Genomic DNA, 21,169 nt, shown 5'->3' on the forward strand with positions numbered 1-21,169 from the left:
TTATACTGCTCAGTGCCCCTGGGTTATATAAACATAAAAGGCACATGCGTAATCTGTTCACCAATATTTTATTTATTTATGTTTGTTTGTTTGTTGACTGGATATCTCATTTACAGTGAAGAGGCAGGGTAAAAGAGCCAATCAGACAAGACTGAATAACACAATTTTCACAATGTAAACATACTTTCTATAAATGCAAATAAGAATATATGCATGGGAATATACAGGTAGCACTATGATAGTGAACAACATGAATCAACATGTCAACGATAGCCAACAGTTGATTAAATTTCTAATGAGAATTTTACAGCATTTGCAATATGCCGTCTTTGCAGGATGTATATTGCTACAATGGGTACATGTAGGAGTTACTAAATGTATCAGCCATAAAGCTGGTATTCTATTTGGTAAATGCATATATATTCAATAGTCCTTATAGAATTTATGGGTAAGTGGAGATGGGTTTTACATATGAAAGTATGGATTATGGCAGGATAAATAAGAGTGAAGAACAGATGGATAGAGACAGTAGGACTTAACAATTATAAAGGACTCTGATAATGGTTAGATAGGGATGGTGAGACTAAAAAGACTAGAAGTGGGTGAATACAGTAGGAAGGCCAAGATAAATTAATGGATGAGGGGAAAGGTGGTGATTAGAGTAGATCAAACATAGCCTGAATGATCAAGAAAAACAGAGAAATATAGACAAGAAAAGTCAAGGTGCCTTTTGTGTGGAGTCTGCATGTCCTCCCCACGGTCGAGTGGCTTCCAAAAGACATGTGTGAATGGGCGTGCCTTCGCTGAAGGTTGGGCGTCAGGTCAGCAACTTGGCACCATAAAAGTCTACTGTCAATCATTAGCGGACTGGAGTTCCGCTGTGGCAACCAATTACCAGGAAAAGCCGAAAAGACAAACAACATAGAAAAGAAAAGTCAAGGGAGGCTTGTGACTAGATACTAGGTCAAGTAATCTCAGAGGTGCAAGACTAGTTACATGTCTGTCAGCGCAGAAGATTAAAGCTATGAGCTGCTAACAAGCTATGTCCTGTGATACAGGGTTGATTCCCTTAGTCTTCAATTGCCTTCAATGAGACCATGAGCAAGTCACTTAGTCAGGCAATGCTTTGGGGAAATTGAGCTAAGCTTCCCAGTAGTCTTTTTGACTGCATGTCTAGTTAACTACCTATGAACCTAATGACTAGGCTAGGTAAGACTTGGAAGAAGCAAGTTCCCATACATTCAGAGGGAATTATTTAATTATATGGCTATGCAGACATTGTAGATGTAGCCTTTTGTCTACTGACAGCCTGACTTGTACAAATGAGGCAAAATAGCCTATAAGGATAAGCCAGATCAATATATTAGATAAGGTTTCGAAGTCATGAGAGAAAAACAGCCTGTCAGTCACTACTGGTGTCAGTAGAGTAGCAAATAGCACACATATGCAGAAGGCTGTGGGTTCTGTTCCCACAGCACTTAAATGGATTACTGATACTACAATTCTACATAAAGGGAGTGCTGCACTCCTGAATGTGTTGCCCTTCAGATGAGACATTAACAATGATGTCTCATCTGCTTGAGTTGGTGGCAGCTCCAGTGGATGTAAGAAATCCCAAGAGGGTTTGGGTTTGGCACAGTGGTTAAGGTGTTTACCTCACAGACACAGAGTACATGGTTTGTCACCTTTGCTTACATTCTGGTCACTGGCTAACATGTAATAGTCTACAGATTAATTTACTTAGGAAACTATAAAAATAGGAAAATGCTCCTCTATCTGAAGGGAAGTGAGTTTAGCATAAGGGTTAAGGTCTTTACCTCATACACACAAAGTAGAGAGTTTGATTCTGACCTCTAATTATTGATGAAGCTTGTAATAGTCTCCAAACTGATAACATAAAATTTATGAACCTATAAATTTCAGACAAATCAAGAATTCTAGCCATAGAAGCAAGATTAAAGCTACAGTTATTAGAGTGAGAATGTATGCCAGCAGCAAAGCACATAGTCTTCATATAAGCTATCTCAAATTTATAAGTGGTTGCTTTGAGAAAATATGGAAGCATTGTCATAGGCATCCTTTGATCTTAAAGGATCATGGATGTATGCCTCTACTGGACTGATTCAAGTAGCATCCTCTGTGGCTGTGTTATCCAATCTGGGAGTGTCAGTCCTTTCCATATTCTGAGCAGCATTAGGCAGATGTTGGTCTGGTATCATGGGCATGGATCTTCCTGAGGGCTCTCTTATAGGTTCATAGGTTCATAGGTAGGTACTAGGCTATTGGACCTAGGGCCTATATAAGCCTAGCTAAAAAATGTACCCTGGCTTTCACCACCCAAGAAAATTATTTTCCTGTGCCCCTGTCAAGCAGAGCCACAGAAGTGATCCCTGGAGTGAATTTCCCATTTCCCATCCAATCATCAAGATTTTTCTTGAAGAGTGCTAATGAGGAGCTCTGTTTGACATAGATAGGTAGTCTGTTCCAGAGTATGGGAAGTCTCTGGGACAGGAATCTATCCCTCCAGCATGTTCTGTTTATTGTGGTGACAAGGTTTAGGTCCCTAGACCGTGTAGCTCGGAGGGATTGGGATTTCTTTAAGTGGAGCATGTCCAACAGCTCTGGGTTTGACATAGCTTTGTATGTTAGGCAGAGATCGCCCCTGAGTAGGTGATATGCGATGGAGTAAAACTGTAGTTTTTTTGAGACTGTCTGCATAGGGCATCTGTTTGAGGCCAATAATCCTCTTTGTGATGTATGTCTGTGGTCTTTCCAGTTGTTGTAGATGTCTTGTGAGGTACATACCAAAAGGGGAGTTGTACTCTATAATGGGTCTAATGAGTGATGAGTAGAGGGGAACAATGACCTCTTTTTTTCTGGATGAGAATCCTTTTGTGATGAGATGAGCCACGTAGAAGGATTCCCTGACCACTGTGGCAATGTGATTATCAAAGGAGAGACTACTGTCCACCTGTGTCCTGAGGTCTCTTATCACATTTTCGGCATTAAGTAGACTACCAACTATGTGGTAGTTCATGGGTACAGAGTTTTTACCAAAGGGGATGACAATACACTTTTTGGCATTGAGCTTCAGGCCATGGCTTTGACACCAGGTATCTGTCTCAGTGAGGCCCTTTTGTAGTTTGTCCACATCGTTAGGAGTTTCGATTATGGCTCCTAGTTTGCAGTGCAAATTTTGTTAGCCAAAGACTTTCTGTGTTAGCCTGCACTTCAGAGAAATAGATACCAAACAGGAGAGGACCCAGGACTGAATCCTGTGGTACTCCACTTGTCACTGGTCTGAAGCCGGATTTGGAATCCGCTACTTTCACAGTGTGGGTTCTGTCTGTGAGCCAGTTGGCAACCCATCTTGTGACATAGGGATTTATACCTAGTTTAGTGAGCTTATCTATAATTCCAGAGTGGGGGATGGTGTCGAAAGCCTTGGCGAGATCTAGATAAGCTGTGTGAACCATTTTACCCTCATCTATGGCTTTGGTGACTGCTTCAAAGAAGTCAATCAGGTTTAGGAGACATGATCTGCCTTTTACAAATCCAAACTGGGTAGGGTCCAGAGTTTGGAGATTACCAATGCCTTTGTTTATGAGTTCCACGATGATACGTTCCATGGCCTTGCAGACCAGGCTCGTCAGGCTAATGGGGAGATAGTTCCCAGGGTCCGTCATGGCTCCCCCTTTGTGGAGTGGGATAACCGTCACGGTGCGCCATTCAGTGGGTACAAAGCCTGAGGTGAGGCTATGATTGAACATGGTACTTAGGTAGGGTGCCAGTTCATTCTGTAGTTCATGTAGAACGCAGCCTGGGATATTGTCAGGTCTCATGGAAGCTGTGTTCTTGGCTTTCGAGAGTGTGTTTTTCACCTGTGCAGCCGTGATTATAGGAACTTTGCATTCTTCTGGTATAGAGATGGGCCCTCTAGGGGGTGAGAGGGGGGTAAAGTTAGCACTGAACCTATCTGCTAGGATGTTGGCAATATCAGTTGGCTCTGTATATTTAGTGCCATTGTGCTGTACTCAGAGCAGATCTGAGTGTTCCCATTGAGATTCTTGACATAGCTATAGAATGCTTTGTGGTTATCCTCTGTTCTCCTTGCCAAGGTAGTTTCATACATAGTGAGAGCTTCCTTCACTTCATATTTCCAGGAAATCTTGTCTAAGGCAAAAGAATACCAGGTGCTCATGCTGATGGAGATAGGGCTGAGGTCACATGTGCATATGTCCTGCTAGCTCAATTTGGGTCACCCTTTTAGCCTCTTCCCAGACTCCGGCTCTCCAAAAAGGAGGTTTTTCAATATTCAGCTATCCATCATACATGAGACATAACCCAACCAGCACATACGTCTCTGTTTCAGGAGGGTGAACATGGAGGTGGTATGCATTCTCTCAAGTACTGTGTTGTTGGGGATCTTGTCCTGCCATGAGATTCCAGATATGTGCCTAAGGCAGCACATATGGAATATATTGATCTGCTTCTCCTGTTTTGAGTGCAGAGTCCATGTTTCACTGGCATACAGTAATGTTCTCAAACACAGGCTGTGTAAACCTGCACTTTGGTGTGCACAGTGAGCTTATTATTAGCCCATCCTGTCTTCATTAGCCTGGAAAGTAATGTAGCAGCTTTTCCAATGCACTTGTTGATTTCGTTGTCATGCACCAAGTTGTCAGAGATTGTAGAGCCTTGGTACACAAACTCATGAATGGCCTCCAGCTCATAGTTGCTCACCCTGATTGATGACAGATTTGCTCACATTTTGGCCTATCACCTAGGTCTTCTTTAAACTGATTGTGAGGCCAAATTCCATACATGCATCCACAAAGTTAGTCACTAGTGACTGAAATTCTTGCTGAGTGTGAGCCACAATAGCTGCATCATCACTGAGCAGGAACTCCTTAGACACTTCCTAAGTACCCAGATCTTCAATCTAAGCCTCTACAGTTTGAAGAGGTTGCCATCCATTCTGGTTTGGAGAAGGATACATTCTGTAGAAGTGCTGAAATCAAATTTCAACAGAACAGAAAAGAAGACGGCAAACAATGTTGGAGCCAATGCATACCCCTGCTTCACTCCACTGAGAATCTTGAAAGGATCAGATGTGGATCCATCATACATGATGGTCCCTTTCATACCCTTTATGGAAGGTCCTGATAATGCTAAGCAGTGTTGGATGACAGTCGATCTTTGCCAGAATGGCAAACAGACTTTTCCTACTGTCAAAGTTGAATGCCTTGGTCAGATCAATGAAGGTTTGTTCTGGTCCCCGCACTTTCCTTGTAGTTATCTAACAGAGAAAACCACGTTTTTCATAGACCATTTAACTCTGAACCCACTCTGAGATTTGGGGTAAACTCATTGTGCAAGAATGTGAAGCCTCTTTAAGACAACACGTGCAAACAGCTTCCCCACGGTACAGAGAAGTGAGATGTCACAATAGCTGTTATAATAACTTTTGTCACCCTTATTTTTATACATACTAACTATATTAGCATCACTCATATCTTGCCGTACACTACCTTCTCTAGAGCTTTGGCAAAATACTGCATGCAGCTTTGAGATTAGAGTACCATTGGCACATTTAAGGATTTCTGAAAGAATACCATCTTTCCTGGGGCTTTTCCAGAACAGAGTTGCTTTTACTTCATTGTAGAGTTTCTCCAAGGTGGGTTCAGCATCAGGTTTAGTCATAGATGGCAGAGACTTGATGGCATTCAGGGCTCTCTCTCTGTAACTATGGTCTCTCTGGCATACAGCTGTGAGTAGTGTTCTACCCATCTGCTTGGTTCTGTCTTTCAAGATCTCACCTGTGGCCAACTTAAGTGGTGCAATTTTCTTTTGTGTTCGACTGATGGCTTCTAGATCCCATCGTACATCCCTCACATGTTATCAATATCCGTGACTTACTCAACCTTCAAGTAAAGTTGGAGCCAATAATCATTTGCACACCACCAAGCTACGTGCTGCACTTGACTCTGAGCACACCTGAATGCCTACAAGTTCCCCTCATTGGGCGAGGACCTGTATGCAGCCAGTGCCTGTCTCTACTTCTCAATCAGGGGTGTCAGCATTTACATGTAGGCTTCAAACCAATCAGCACACTTAACTGTCTTCTTCCTGAAGATAGATATTGTAATGTTATAGGTAGCAGCCCATCTCCACGCTCGGATCCAGAGAGTAATGGTGGGTTGAACAGAAGCGACGGGGCAGGAGAGTACGAAACAAGAAATGGTTCCAATGTAGAAGGAAGGTTAACCGTGAACCAAGGAATTAAATCTACAACGGAAAGCAGGGGACTGTCGAGATTTAATAAAAACACCAAAGGTACTGTTAATTTTAATATACAAGCCACTGATCAAACGGCAACAAGTTCAAATAAGGCACGACCATTTGTTCAAACGCCGGACACTAATGTATCAAGTTTTAAAGACATTATTGAAAAAGTGTATGTATTTGACAAATCTATGAATGTGGAACGTGATATACCACAATGTACAAAAGAAAATGTTTATAGAAGGAATGAGGAAACATTACAGGATAAAATATATCGTTTAGAAAAAATGTTATATAAATACAAATGCATTGAGATTGACAACAATTATTTACAGCAATGTTTGATAAAACAAGTAGTCCCTCAGGGACTAAGATTTTATAAATACCCTTTTGGTATTCACTACAGCGAAGATGTATTGTTAGAATTTTATTCGTTTTTTGATGACTGTGGTTTTGGCTTGATAACAAAGCTTATAAAACATAACGAATTGCAATTGAAGAAAATGTTACAAGATGTCAACTGTGCTCAAACAGAAATTGTGGAAGATTTAGCTTTTGAACAACATGAGGGTTTATATGTTAGAATTTTGAAGAGAGTAGAAAATAAGATAGAAAAAGTATATCAGAGGAAGCAGGGTAAACTATTGAGAGATATTGAACAGTACAAAAAAGGTAAAAGTTACCCAACTCCCTTTCAAAAAGTATGGAAACAGAATGAAGGCCAAGGAAAAAGGAAAGACAGGAACAATTCTAATGTTAATGAAGGCAGGGGTAATAGGAGAAGTGAAGTATTTGAAAGTTATGAACAGGGAAGATATGCTAATAGGAGAAATGGTCCCTTAGATGAGTTGGATTCATTCCCCGAAACAACAGAAGTTTTTTTAGGACCACGGAGGTCAGAAAGGATAGCAAGCAAACAAAGGAATCCATCAGACCTATGTCCACAGGAGCAAACGGGTGGAAGCGATTTTGGATGGAAAAGGATGGGAAGGAGAGGGAAGTAGACATGATTAGAATGGAGAAAAATGGAATTACATTCCTGTATAATGGATATAAGATACACAATTATGTGAACATGAAATTAGAAAAGGAGCATTTTGAATTGTTCTCAAAGGGATTTAAGTTTGTTAGGTCTACCCCTGGAGATTTAGCAAATATATTGACAGAGTTAAAAATATATTTGAGGAAGTTAAATTTAAGTCTGTTGAACAAACAGGGTGAACTATTTAAAAGTAACAACACCAATGAACAGGTTAGTCCCTTTATGAGTAACACAGGTAATATTCCTCAAAGTTTAAAAAGAAGTAGTGTCTACAACCCGCCCTTGCATCCTGTTATTTACACCTTTGAGAATATAGTAACTGATGAGATATATAAAACATATAGTCAAAAGAAATGGTACAATAACTACAACCTGAAACAAAAAGAAAACGAACTACTAAATTCACTTAAGAACAATGGTGACCTTAGGTTTATGCAACCCGACAAAGGTGGGGGTGTGGTTATTTTTGAACAAAAAGTGTATAATGAGATTTTACTAAGCATGTTAAATTCTGGTGAAACCTATGAAACTTGTTCTTTCAACGAGATTCAAATGGCTTACAGAATGATAGATTCATTACTAGAGGAATACCTTATAGAAAACAGAATTGAAAATGGAACATACAATTTTTTGAAACAAAGGTATCCCTGTATTTCCCAATTCTTTGGTATTCCTAAAATACACAAAGATATACAAAATCCCCCCTTCCGTCCTATAGTCTCGGCAAAAGGTTCTAAAACGCACCCATTGGCAGTTTTTATAGACCAAAAGTTAAAAAATGTAGTAAAAAAGCAGGAACACCTAATACAGGATTCATGGGATTTTTTGGGTAAAATTAAAGAAGAAATATGGTCTGAAACAAGTAAAATGGTTACAATTGATGTTAAAGACCTTTTTACCTGTATTCCCAGAATTGAAGGATTTGAATTTTTTGAAAAAATGGTCCACAAACATTTAGAGGCCACTTTAGATGAAAAATTATTGTTGTTAGAAATGACAGAAATAGTCCTGGACAATAATTTTATAGCCTTTTTGGGTAAATACTATAGACAAACTATAGGAGTGGCCATGGGGGCAGCTTGTGCCCCCATTTATGCCAATTTGGTTCTCCTAGGATGGGAGGAGGAAAAGGTTTTTACAAGTACATTTATGAAAAACATAAGGGTATATTTTAGGTTTTTAGATGACATCTTCCTCATTTGGGAGGATGGTCATGGAAAGAAAGTGGAAGATTTTATTAAATATATAAACGGAACTTCTAGTTTTTTGTCTTTCACCTATGAGGTCCAGGAACAGTTTATTACCTACCTAGACATAAAGTTAAGTAAAAAAGGAAAAGGTTTTAAGTCCAATGTATTTCGTAAAGAAACCTGGTGTAACTCTTACCTCCACTATAACAGCCAACACCCTTACCATCAAAAGAAAAGTGTCATTAAAGGGCAGGCTGTTAGGGTTGCAAGAATGACCTCTGAAAGAGAGGATTTATTACCTGAGTTCAGGTTTTTGATGGAAGTATTCTTGGAAAGAGGCTATCCTATTGAACTTGTTGGTGAAACCCTGGAAGAGGTCTATATAGGATGGGGGTTGAAATATAAACCACTGTTGGGGCAGCAAAGTATTAGTAAAGAACACACAAATTCCAACATGAAGAACTTCCCCAAAGCATGTATTATAGAATACAATGAATTTTCAGAACATTTTATTAGAATAATGGAGGAAAACTGGTCTATCTTAAAGACAAACAAGGAAATTTATGATATAGTAGGGAATAAACCACTTTTGACATATAAGACAGGGATGAATTTCAAAAGGTTGTTTGAAAGAGGAAAATTTGATTTTGACAAAAAAGCAAGGAAAGGTACCATCAAATGTGGCAATTGTAGACAATGTAGATATATTAATGAGGCAGAGGGTACAGTACTTAGGAATGGTCTTAATAGTAAGGTATCCTTTAGTAAGGGCAACTGTCATACTAGAATGTTAGTTTATTTAGCCACCTGCGCCACATGTACAGCCTTTTATATAGGCAAAACAGAGAGGGCACTCAAAGAAAGAGTATACGAACATATTAATGATATAAAGATTAAAAAAGAGACGAGTGCCCTTTACAAACACTCTATGGAATGTGTGGGTTTTGTGGGTTTCAAATTTGCCATTCTAGAAACCATTAAAACGGACAAAGATAGAGGTGATTTGAAAAACCATTTATTGGTCAAAGAGATTAAATGGCAGTTGAGACTGAGATCAAATTTTAGGCCTGGTCTTAATGAATATATAAATATTAAAGCTATTCTTGTGGACAAGGCGGCCACAGTCTAAAAATATGTCTTATTTATACTAATTACACCAAACTGTTAGTAGAAGTGTTTTTCCTTTCCTCTTTCACATTGTACACTTCATACCTCAATAGTTTATTTAATATTGAATACATATAATATAACATTTTTATATTTATTGTATTTCATATTTTGTGTATATATATTTTTTCCTATATATATAAACACATAATATTTCAATGTTTGTTATGGTTGTTGACTCCTTGGCCTTCTGGTAGTATTTATAGATTACTATAATTTGTATAAAATATTTTTAAACCCTCATATATACAATATATAAATAATAAAAAATAAAGAATAAATTTTATAGACTAATTTTATAGATAATTTTTAGTGTTAAAGAAATAGGTTCAAATTGGATGTTGACCTTAATGAAATTTAAAAATGAAATTTAATTATGTTTATTTATTTTTTTGTATGGACTTTTATTGTTATTTGTATTTACATTCAAGAATAATTTTGTACAAAGGGAACAAGTGTGTTTTTAAAAAGCTAGAACTTCATGTATTTATATGCACAGTTGCACTTTAACATTTGAACATCCAAATTTTAAAAGAATTGTAGGAATTCATTGAAGGGTTAAAAGTTTTTTAAGTGATTAAATTTAATTTAATTGAATAATTATGTATTTTAAGAATAGTATAAAAATGTGTGGCACTGATTTTAAAGTATTCTGAAGAAATCTGCTTAGGGCAGATGAAAGCGCTCAATCTGGTGGATGTTGATGCAATAAAGCCTTAAAAACGTGTTGGGACGAAGTTTTTATTGGTATTTGCTTGTTGGTTCGAATTCTACTTTATTAGTCTGTATATTTAGTGCCATTGTGCTGTACTCAGAGCAGATCTGAGTGTTCCCATTGAGATTCTTGACATAGCTATAGAATGCTTTGTGGTTATCCTCTGTTCTCCTTGCCAATGTAGTTTCATACATAGTGAGAGCTTCCTTCACTTCATATTTCCAGGAAATCTTGTCTAAGGCAAAAGAATACCAGGTGCTCATGCTGATGGAGATAGGGCTGAGGTCACATGTGCATATGTCCTGCTAGCTCAATTTGGGTCACCCTTTTAGCCTCTTCCCAGACTCCGGCTCTCCAAAAAGGAGGTTTTTCAATATTCAGCTATCCATCATACATGAGACATAACCCAACCAGCACATACGTCTCTGTTTCAGGAGGGTGAACATGGAGGTGGTATGCATTCTCTCAAGTACTGTGTTGTTGGGGATCTTGTCCTGCCATGAGATTCCAGATATGTGCCTAAGGCAGCACATATGGAATATATTGATCTGCTTCTCCTGTTTTGAGTGCAGAGTCCATGTTTCACTGGCATACAGTAATGTTCTCAAACACAGGCTGTGTAAACCTGCACTTTGGTGTGCACAGTGAGCTTATTATTAGCCCATCCTGTCTTCATTAGCCTGGAAAGTAATGTAGCAGCTTTTCCAATGCACTTGTTGATTTCGTTGTCATGCACCAAGTTGTCAGAGATTGTAGAGCCTTGGTACACAAACTCATGAATGGCCTCCAGCTCATAGTTGCTCACCCTGATTGATGACAGATTTGCTCACATTTTGGCCTATCACCTAGGTCTTCTTTAAACTGATTGTGAGGCCAAATTCCATACATGCATCCACAAAGTTAGTCACTAGTGACTGAAATTCTTGCTGAGTGTGAGCCACAATAGCTGCATCATCACTGAGCAGGAACTCCCTTAGACACTTCCTAAGTACCCAGATCTTCAATCTAAGCCTCTACAGTTTGAAGAGGTTGCCATCCATTCTGGTTTGGAGAAGGATACATTCTGTAGAAGTGCTGAAATCAAATTTCAACAGAACAGAAAAGAAGACGGCAAACAATGTTGGAGCCAATGCATACCCCTGCTTCACTCCACTGAGAATCTTGAAAGGATCAGATGTGGATCCATCATACATGATGGTCCCTTTCATACCCTTTATGGAAGGTCCTGATAATGCTAAGCAGTGTTGGATGACAGTCGATCTTTGCCAGAATGGCAAACAGACTTTCCTACTGTCAAAGTTGAATGCCTTGGTCAGATCAATGAAGGTTTGTTCTGGTCCCCGCACTTTCCTTGTAGTTATCTAACAGAGAAAACCACGTTTTTCATAGACCATTTAACTCTGAACCCACTCTGAGATTTGGGGTAAACTCATTGTGCAAGAATGTGAAGCCTCTTTAAGACAACACGTGCAAACAGCTTCCCACGGTACAGAGAAGTGAGATGTCACAATAGCTGTTATAATAACTTTTGTCACCCTTATTTTTATACATACTAACTATATTAGCATCACTCATATCTTGCCATACACTACCTTCTCTAGAGCTTTGGCAAAATACTGCATGCAGCTTTGAGATTAGAGTACCATTGGCACATTTAAGGATTTCTGAAAGAATACCATCTTTCCTGGGGCTTTTCCAGAACAGAGTTGCTTTTACTTCATTGTAGAGTTTCTCCAAGGTGGGTTCAGCATCAGGTTTAGTCATAGATGGCAGAGACTTGATGGCATTCAGGGCTCTCTCTCTGTAACTATGGTCTCTCTGGCATACAGCTGTGAGTAGTGTTCTACCCATCTGCTTGGTTCTGTCTTTCAAGACCTCACCTGTGGCCAACTTAAGTGGTGCAATTTTCTTTTGTGTTCGACTGATGGCTTCTAGATCCCATCGTACATCCCTCACATGTTATCAATATCCGTGACTTACTCAACCTTCAAGTAAAGTTGGAGCCAATAATCATTTGCACACCACCAAGCTACGTGCTGCACTTGACTCTGAGCACACCTGAATGCCTACAAGTTCCCCTCATTGGGCGAGGACCTGTATGCAGCCAGTGCCTGTCTCTACTTCTCAATCAGGGGTGTCAGCATTTACATGTAGGCTTCAAACCAATCAGCACACTTAACTGTCTTCTTCCTGAAGATAGATATTGTAATGTTATAGGTAGCAGCCCATAGTTTTTCCCATCTCTTGCTGGTGTCAGGGCCATCTGGGCAGGGTATAAGTATTCATAAAGAATATAGGAAGGTGACCAGTAGGAGAGCATGGGCCGTAATTGTTTTAGTATAGTTGGTCACAAAAATCCTTACCTGTATAGCATGCCAAGCCTCTAACTCTTTTTGCAATGTTAAACGTGATATGTATGCCAAACTTGAAGTCATTGCCTAAGATGATCCCGAGAAGCTTTGCTGATTTCATAACGTCAGCAAGTGAGCAATCCACAGAATAAGTCTAGACCATATAGAGAAGAGGATGGTATGTATCATGACAGCATTCATTTTAATTTGAGAATGTTTAAGTACAGACCAGACTCAGACAACCAAAAATGAACAGAGTTAGAGCCATGCAGAAACACTGACTTTAGAAATAATATAGAAAAGGCTGAATGTAGTACTACCATCAGGGTTAACCTCACATTAACACAGTATTTCTGCATGATATTTACAATATCGTAGGACTGCCATTTGGGTAAGGTAGTATTATGTCACCTATTAACCTGAGATCTGTTGCAAATAGTAGTCAGTCCGCTTACAAGGATCTTATCCCACCTGCCCATGGTCCCATGATCAGACATGCTTTTACATGAGTTGTGACAATGTATGTTATACCTTTCTTTTTTGTTTTTTTGCAGTTAAGACTGACTCATTAAGCATTGAGATACTCCCCAGTGTGAATGAATCTATAGTTATATGAACCCAAAGGCCCCTGGATTGACAAACTTTTGGAAAAGTGATTTTTTTTTTGAAAACTCTTCTTTAATGGGTTTGGAAGCATCACAATATAAAACATATACAGAGATAACTTTCTGTAATCCATGTAAATTAAAATATCCTTTCATTATTCAGTTAAACAATTCATTACAAAAGTTAAGATAAACATTCTTGTTGATATTATATTTTTCTTATTTCAGCTTGTCTCAGTGTTAAGTATACAGCATTTAGCTTGCATTTTATTTCTTAGCATGGCATTATTCTTTATAAATGCAGTATAGGCCCATGAAGCTAATATCTATAGTTGTATATTATGTCATATTTCTTTGTCCTGTCCTGTTACTGCAAAAACAAAATAATGCACCTTACCAAAAGAGATAGAAAGTCATTACATATGCATACCATGCCTTCACTTTTCCCCGTTTATTCCACTATATTGATATAATCCCAAACAGATGTTGATTATACTGTTATGCTTGTCCTCAGCACAAAGGATTATGATTCAGTCTGTGATCATACCCAAATTATCTGTTTGAAATTTACATGATAAGAAATTCAGAGTGATTTTGTAGCACAGCTTTACTTTTTTGTGATTGATTCTGTGTGTTGATTAAAGGACAGGTTTTGCCTGAATATTAGTCCAAGCTGTTTCTGTTGACCTGCACTGGATAGATTTTATAGCAGGGTCCATTCTAGAGAACTGAGTATATTTAGAAGACTGTGTTTTCTTTTTCTGACATATAGTGACCTATTGTAATCTGTAGTGGTGTTTTGAGTTTTGAAAGCCTAATTAGAAATTACAGGACATAAATCATTCAAACTACTAAATAAAGTAAGTACTGATTTACGTCTGTGCTGTGTGCTAGTCATACTTAGTTCTAGTTATAGTATGATATGCTTATTTGATGTTGGTTTAGAACTTTTAAAATCTCTAACAAGTTTGTCAAGGCCTTTTACATTAAGATTCGGATGTAGCTTGGATTTAGCTTCTCCAGCTTCAGTGAAGTCTTCAATGTTATTGTCTTCTTAGGAATGCCATAAAGATACTTTAGACTAATGATGTTACCTAGGGAAAATGTGCTACTTTAACATATCATATTTAATGTGGTTTGTTGCTTAAATTTATATGTTTAGAAGGACCCCAGTTTAGGTTTTTTGAGAAGTAATGCTCAAAGGGTAAGTAGATTACAGCTATTATACATGAGATAGTAATTGAGGTAATTGCAGAAGAATGTTGGAGAAATGCATTGGTTACAAGTGGCCTAATATAAGGGAGTATATTTTTGTGATGTGTATTTGTAATGGAATTGTGGTTCAAAGATATGATGAGAACAGACAAAGGATAGTTGTAAGTATGATACAGATATTAATAAGTGTGGTTGTCATTATAGCAAATTAACAGGTAGAGTGATTGTCTGGATGGTGGCAGATCTCAACAGAGGAAAAGGTAGAAAGGTTGGGAAAATTGTAAGGGAAGCAACTTGCAGTATGTGATGTTTGTTGGTGGAGCTTTGTATTTAGAAATGTGATTTGTTAGTATTATAGTGACCTAGAAGATGAAGTACTTTGGTACTGGGGAGGGGGGAATGTGGTGCTTCAGATATCTATTTAAGTAACTATGTGGGGGATAGGAATGGGGTTGAACTGACCAGGTAAAATAAGATGGAACGTGCTTTCAGAAATAATATATTAGCTGAGACAAGCATTATGTGGAATGCTTGGTCCCACGGTTGTAAAATAGTATGCAACAATCCATGTCTGTCTCAGAAATAAATGTTTGTTGGCAAGCTTGGCCCTCAGGGTTGTATAATAGCATGAAATAATCCATGTGTGTGTCTCAGACATAAAAGCATCTCACAAAGACTATTTATAAAAAAGACCTTTCCCAATTCTTGAAGTATGAGCTAAAAGATGAATGATGTACCCTCATTAGATATTTTTGCTACATTTTGTTGCTTCAAAAATTGACTCGTAAAGTTGCACCTTATGATAAGTGGTTACATCCTTGCAATGACTGACAAGATGATTCCTTCCACCTTTGTTTCCCTACTGTGAGACTCTGAGCAAGTCACTTGACCAGAAAGTACTTCCAAGTCACCCCGAAAAGGGACATCTTTGTCCAGTGGCTTACCAAGTTTACAAATAACAAAGAAGCCCTCTAGAAAATACTTTAGAAGTTAAGATTTAATATTTTTTTTCTGTTCATAATGCTTCACAATCAGATATCCAAGACATTGCATAAATCTTTTCCATTTCTGTATCACACAAAAGCAGCCTGCCTGTTCATGATTCTTGTGACTTCTCTCATTTTTCTTTCAGTTCCACCAAGCTCACAGAATCACCAGGATTTGCAATCTCCATATAATTATTCTCCATTAATTCATGAAGTGAATATAGTGACAACTCCTTTAGCTTAGCCATTAGTAAAAGTTAACATTTCATCTGTAGAAAGCACTTTAACACTGCAAGCCAAGCCGTGCTGTGCTTTAGCTTGCATTGCATATGTGCCCTAAAAACGTCCATAAACTGTAGTCTTACATAAAATGTGGCATTCAAATAATCATTATACACAAGCAATGTCTGTCATCACAAGCCGCACCAAATAACTCTAACATATGCAGTTTAACTCAGTGCTATAAATGTTCCCTCATTACCACAATTACCTGTCATCACAAACTGAACTGAAATAGCTGTAGGTCTGTCATATATTCTCTCACACTTAGTAGTAAATTACACACTTTTCCAGTTTCTTTGATGTGTTTGTGGAGCTTGTTCACTGCCTCATCTAATTTTCACAAACTTAAAAACCTACATCTTCCTCCACATTCAACAGTCCAGTCTCATGTTCTTTCTTTGAGCCTTTTCCTTAACTGAAGTGAGTTGCTGTAATATGTTTTTCTACCTAGCCAGCTGGTTCTTCCTTTCTGTTTTACATTCCAGCTAACTGTTGCTTATCAGTGTAATTGAGACTTGATGAACACGCAGAAACTCAACATTATCAACACTAACTAGTTGTAGTTTTCTTATACAGTCATCCACGGTTCTGATATATGGCAGAAGCCAGTGTTTACCTCTTCCAAACCTTTTATTACTTTTTAACATCAAATCATATCTTATGTCATTTGTGGACTATGGATACCTTACCATAACTCCTCCATTTTCATCATTGCACATTTCTTCCTGTGCCATCATGTTCTCATCTAAGTTTTCCACATGTCCTGACATGTCAAGAATCAATACCCCCACAGTTAATAGTCTTACTGCTTTGTGTCCAGTAACATTATATGATTACAAAAAAATTATTTCCAGCAACTAATTTGTGGAGCAACCAAGATACCACAAGGCATTTCCCATCTGATTAATCTAATGCTCCTGGGCTTGATTTTGGCTTTGTGCAGTGTACAGTGCATCCTACAGTCTGAACTCATACTTCAGTAGGTTATTTCTATCTTGTCAGGAGTTTCTCTTTCCATTTATATCTCACATAATCAGGATATCCCTGAGAACAAGAGTTTTATTATTATTATTATTATTATTATTATTATTATTATTAAAGGACAGTGATTGTACCAACTTTCAAGAAAGTATCTTTGAATCCAGGGCTGTTTTGATAGTTATATCACTGATTCTAACTTTCTATTTCATAGGTAGACTTATTATGAAGGCTGTTTCCATGCCAGAAACTTTTTTTAGAAGGCTCATGCTGTTTCAGATCTTTCTCCAGCTGCATTTTGGCCATAGCAAGTCCTTCTGAACATCTCAAATTATCTCCATATATTGAGAGATCAAAGCTGTTACACAATGCTGATCTTTCTTGTACTATGTCTGAGACATTTGATGGGGGTAGACTATTTGGTGCTCTTCCTGAGTAACTTTGGTATGTCACTGTTACTGCTGTCTTAAGATAGTTTGCCTCCTACATATCAAAGCATACTCAGAGGGTTGTGTCTGTGTCCATGCATTTGGGCTGCTACACAGCTCTGCATTAGGATCTTTTCTGATTACTATGCATATCATTATGCATGGATAATTAGTCAGCTATACCTCTTTTTTTGCCCTCAGAAATGTATGGGATTTTCTGAATCCCTAGTGGATGATCTGAATTCCATCCATAAATAGATGGAGTAACTGCTTTAAGCTTAGCATCTCCAAGACTGAGGCTCTAGCCATTCATGCCAACTTGAATGCCTGCACAGCTGTAGAATTGTGCCCCTTTATTTTATAGGAATATAAGGCTGGAATTTCATTCTATGGTGCAAATTCTTGGTGTGATCCTAGATGACAGTCATACACTTAAGATGTCAGCTGCTGTCAAAGCCTTTTGTTATCACCTCAGGAATATCATCACTTGTGGTTCATGCTTTTGTCTCTTATCTTGTGGAATAATGCACAGCTTCTTTCCTAGGGATATCCAAAAATGAACTGAAATATTTGCAGTTAGTACAAAATTTAAAGCTGCATTACTCACAGGTGCATCTTATTACAGCCATGAGGGGGCTGCATCGTCTGGCTGTAAAATCATTCATGAAATTCAGATGTTCATATGTAATCATAGCATTAGTGGTCCTACATGATCTGAACAAGTGTCATCTTAATTAGTTGTTGGTTCCAGTCCATGCTCTCCATACAAGAACTCTGGGGTTGCTGGTGATTCTCAGAATGCATCCTTAGTCATCAGACATAAAAGATACATGCATTTGGGGCAAGCTCCTTCAGACTGACATGCAGGGTAGTTCAAGATGTCGCTTAAGACCTATCCTATCCACTGGGCATGTAGGACTTTTAAAACTACTGTTTCATAGATGTTACATTTTAACTTTAACTCATACCTGTGCTGTGGTCGTGCTATGTTTTATCTTATCTTTCATATGACATTTTATTGTATTGTCTCTACAAAAATAAAACTAATTCAATTTTATAAGGAAAAAATGTTTGAAGCATTGCTCTCTGCTCCAATTATTTCTGATGACAATGTGGGAGGAAACTTTCTTGATATAATGGAGTAGAGTTAGCTCCAAATGGAACTTGTTGCTATCTTATGGGATCTCAGGACTTATTATTAACTGGTTTGTAAGATGCATTTATATTTTTCCTTTCCTAAAGAACACATCTTAGTCATACATTTTTAGCATATTATCTGAATTACACCCATTCTGGGACAGACAGTAACCAAAAAAAAAAAATCAACACATTAAAAATAGAGGTCATGACAATACATTCCACATTAAGGCCACATGTCACCTGATCCCAAACCATTGCAGTATATATGGGTGTGACACATTTAGGTATGTTTCTAAGTAGAGCAATCTCAATGACAGGGTTAATCTTGATGACAAGTTATATTGCAGCAGTAGGTATTTGTCATTGTTAATTTTTCTTACTATTATCTTTGGCACATAGTTCACATCAAACATTTAATTTTAATTGAGGACTTTGCTGCAGTTGCTAATACTTTTGACTTTCAAATCTTGGTCAACTGTATCATTTTTAAAGTTCTTGTGTTGGTCTATATGCCCCTAGATGACTTGGGTCCTCCTTACATAAAACGCTGTTTCTTCCTTATGGATTAGGACAAGCCCTTCATTCCAAAACTCAGAGGTTGCTGTAAAATTTCTTTGCAGTACTCCATGAGTCATTTTGAATTCATCTTCTTTGTACAGAGCACTACATCAGTGCAATCTTCTACCCCACTATAAGAGGCCCATAAAAGGCCCATTTGTTTAAGCTAACCTATAATATTTATTAAAATGTACTTATTTCTCACATTTAATGTCATTTCAAGCCTTGTTACTTGTTGGCTTACTTTTGTGTCTTCCGTTATATTTAATTATGTGTTTGTTAACAAGCACACAGTTAAAACTGAAACAGAAATAAAAGCACTAACATCTTCATGGTTTGTGAAAAAAACAATGTGTCTAAAATTTTGTTTAGTGATCCCAGAATTTTTGGCTAGACACAGGAATGGGACCTTTCTAATGTGACAGAGAAGACTCTTGCAATAGGTCATCTTGTATTTACTAAAATTTTGAGTATATGTAAAACAGTGAAATTATGTGAAGGCCATCAGATGATGCTACAACTAACCTCACTTGTTCTTGAAATTCCCAATGGTTTGAAATATTTTTTATTAGGTTCATAGGTAGGTACTAGGCTATCTGCCCGAGGTCATTTATAAGCCTAGCCAGAGTGTTGCAGCTTTGGCTGCCCCGTTGATTAATTAACTGAGCCTCTGTCAAGAAGAGCCAATGAAGTGATCCCAGGGGTGTATTTTCTGTTACCCATCCACTCGTCAAGATTTCTCTTGAAGAGTGTTAGTGAGGGGCTCTGCCTAATGTAGTTAGGAATTTTGTTCCAAAGCATGGGGAGTCTCTGTGATAGGAATCTATCCCTCCAGCATGTTCTATTTATTATAGGTTCATAGGTTCATAGGTTCATACTAAGCTATCTGCCCTAGGGCATTTATAAGCCTAGCCAGAGTGTGTTTGGCTTTCACTACCCATTTTAAATTAATTTTGCTATGCCCTTTTTCGAGGTTAGTATACTGTGCCTCTGTCTAACAGTGACACAGAAGTGAAACCCGGGGTAAACCTACGATCTCCCATCCACTCATCAAGATTCCTCTTGAAGAGAGTCAATGAGGGACTCTGCCTAACCTGGACTGGGATTTTATTCCAGAGTGAAGGGAGCCTCTGGGTTATGAATCTGTCCCTCCAGCATGTCCTATTTATTTCAATGCTGAGGTTCAAGTCTCTCGAGCGCATAGCTCGATGGGATTTGGATTTTCTGAGATGCAGCATGTCCATTAATTCCGGGTTGGACATGGCTTTATACGTCAGGCACAGATCGCCTCTGAGCAGGCGGTATGCCACTGAGTAGAGCTGGAGTTTCTTTAACCGGGCAGCATATGACATCTGTTTGAGCCCTTTGATCCTCTTGGTGAGGTACTTTTGGGGTCTTTCCAGTTGCTGCAGGTGTCTGGTAAGGTACAATTACGGGCCTGATGAGGGATGAGTAAAGAGGCACGATGACCTCCCATGATCTAGATGTGAATCCCTTCATGATTAGGTGGGCTATATAAAATGTTCTTCTAACCACTTTGGCCACGTGGTTGTCAAATGAGAGATTGCTATCAACTTGGGTCCCCAGGTCCCTAATTACTTCTTCTGTACTTAATGGATTACCACCTATGTGGTAATTTGTGGGCACTTTGTTTTTGCCAAAGGGGATGACTATACACTTTTTGGCATTTAGCTTGAGGCCATGGCTCTGGCACCAGTTGTCTGTTTCTATCAGGCCCTTTTGGAGGATGCTTGTGTCGGCTGGAGAGTCGATTATGGCGCCCAGTTTGCAGTCATCTGTGAACTTGGTCAGCCACAGTCCTTCTGTGTTGGCCTGTACCTCCGAGAAATATATACCGAACAAGAGAGGTCCCAGGTCTGAGCCTTGTGGGATGCCACTTGTAACTGGTTTGGAGTCTGACATGGCTCCAGCAATTCTAACCATGTGGGTTCTGTCCTTGAGCCAGTTTGCAACCCATCTAGTGACATAGGGGTTTATATTTAAGCTGGTGAGCTTATCTATAATGCCCGAGTGGGGTATTATATCGAAGGCTTTTGCAAGGTCCAGGTAGGCTGTGTGGACCACCTTCCCCTCCTCAATGGCCTTGGTGACTGTTTCAAAGAAATCGACCAGGTTTAAGAGGCAGGATCTGCCCTTAACAAAGCTGAACTGGGTAGGATCCAGTGTCTGTAGGTCCCCAATATCTTTATTTATGAGGTCCATGATG

The sequence above is a fragment of the Protopterus annectens genome, chromosome 12.part0 (genome assembly GCF_019279795.1).
Source record: "Protopterus annectens isolate FY-2018-M chromosome 12.part0, PAN1.0, whole genome shotgun sequence".
In the NCBI taxonomy this organism is placed as follows: domain Eukaryota; kingdom Metazoa; phylum Chordata; order Ceratodontiformes; family Protopteridae; genus Protopterus; species Protopterus annectens.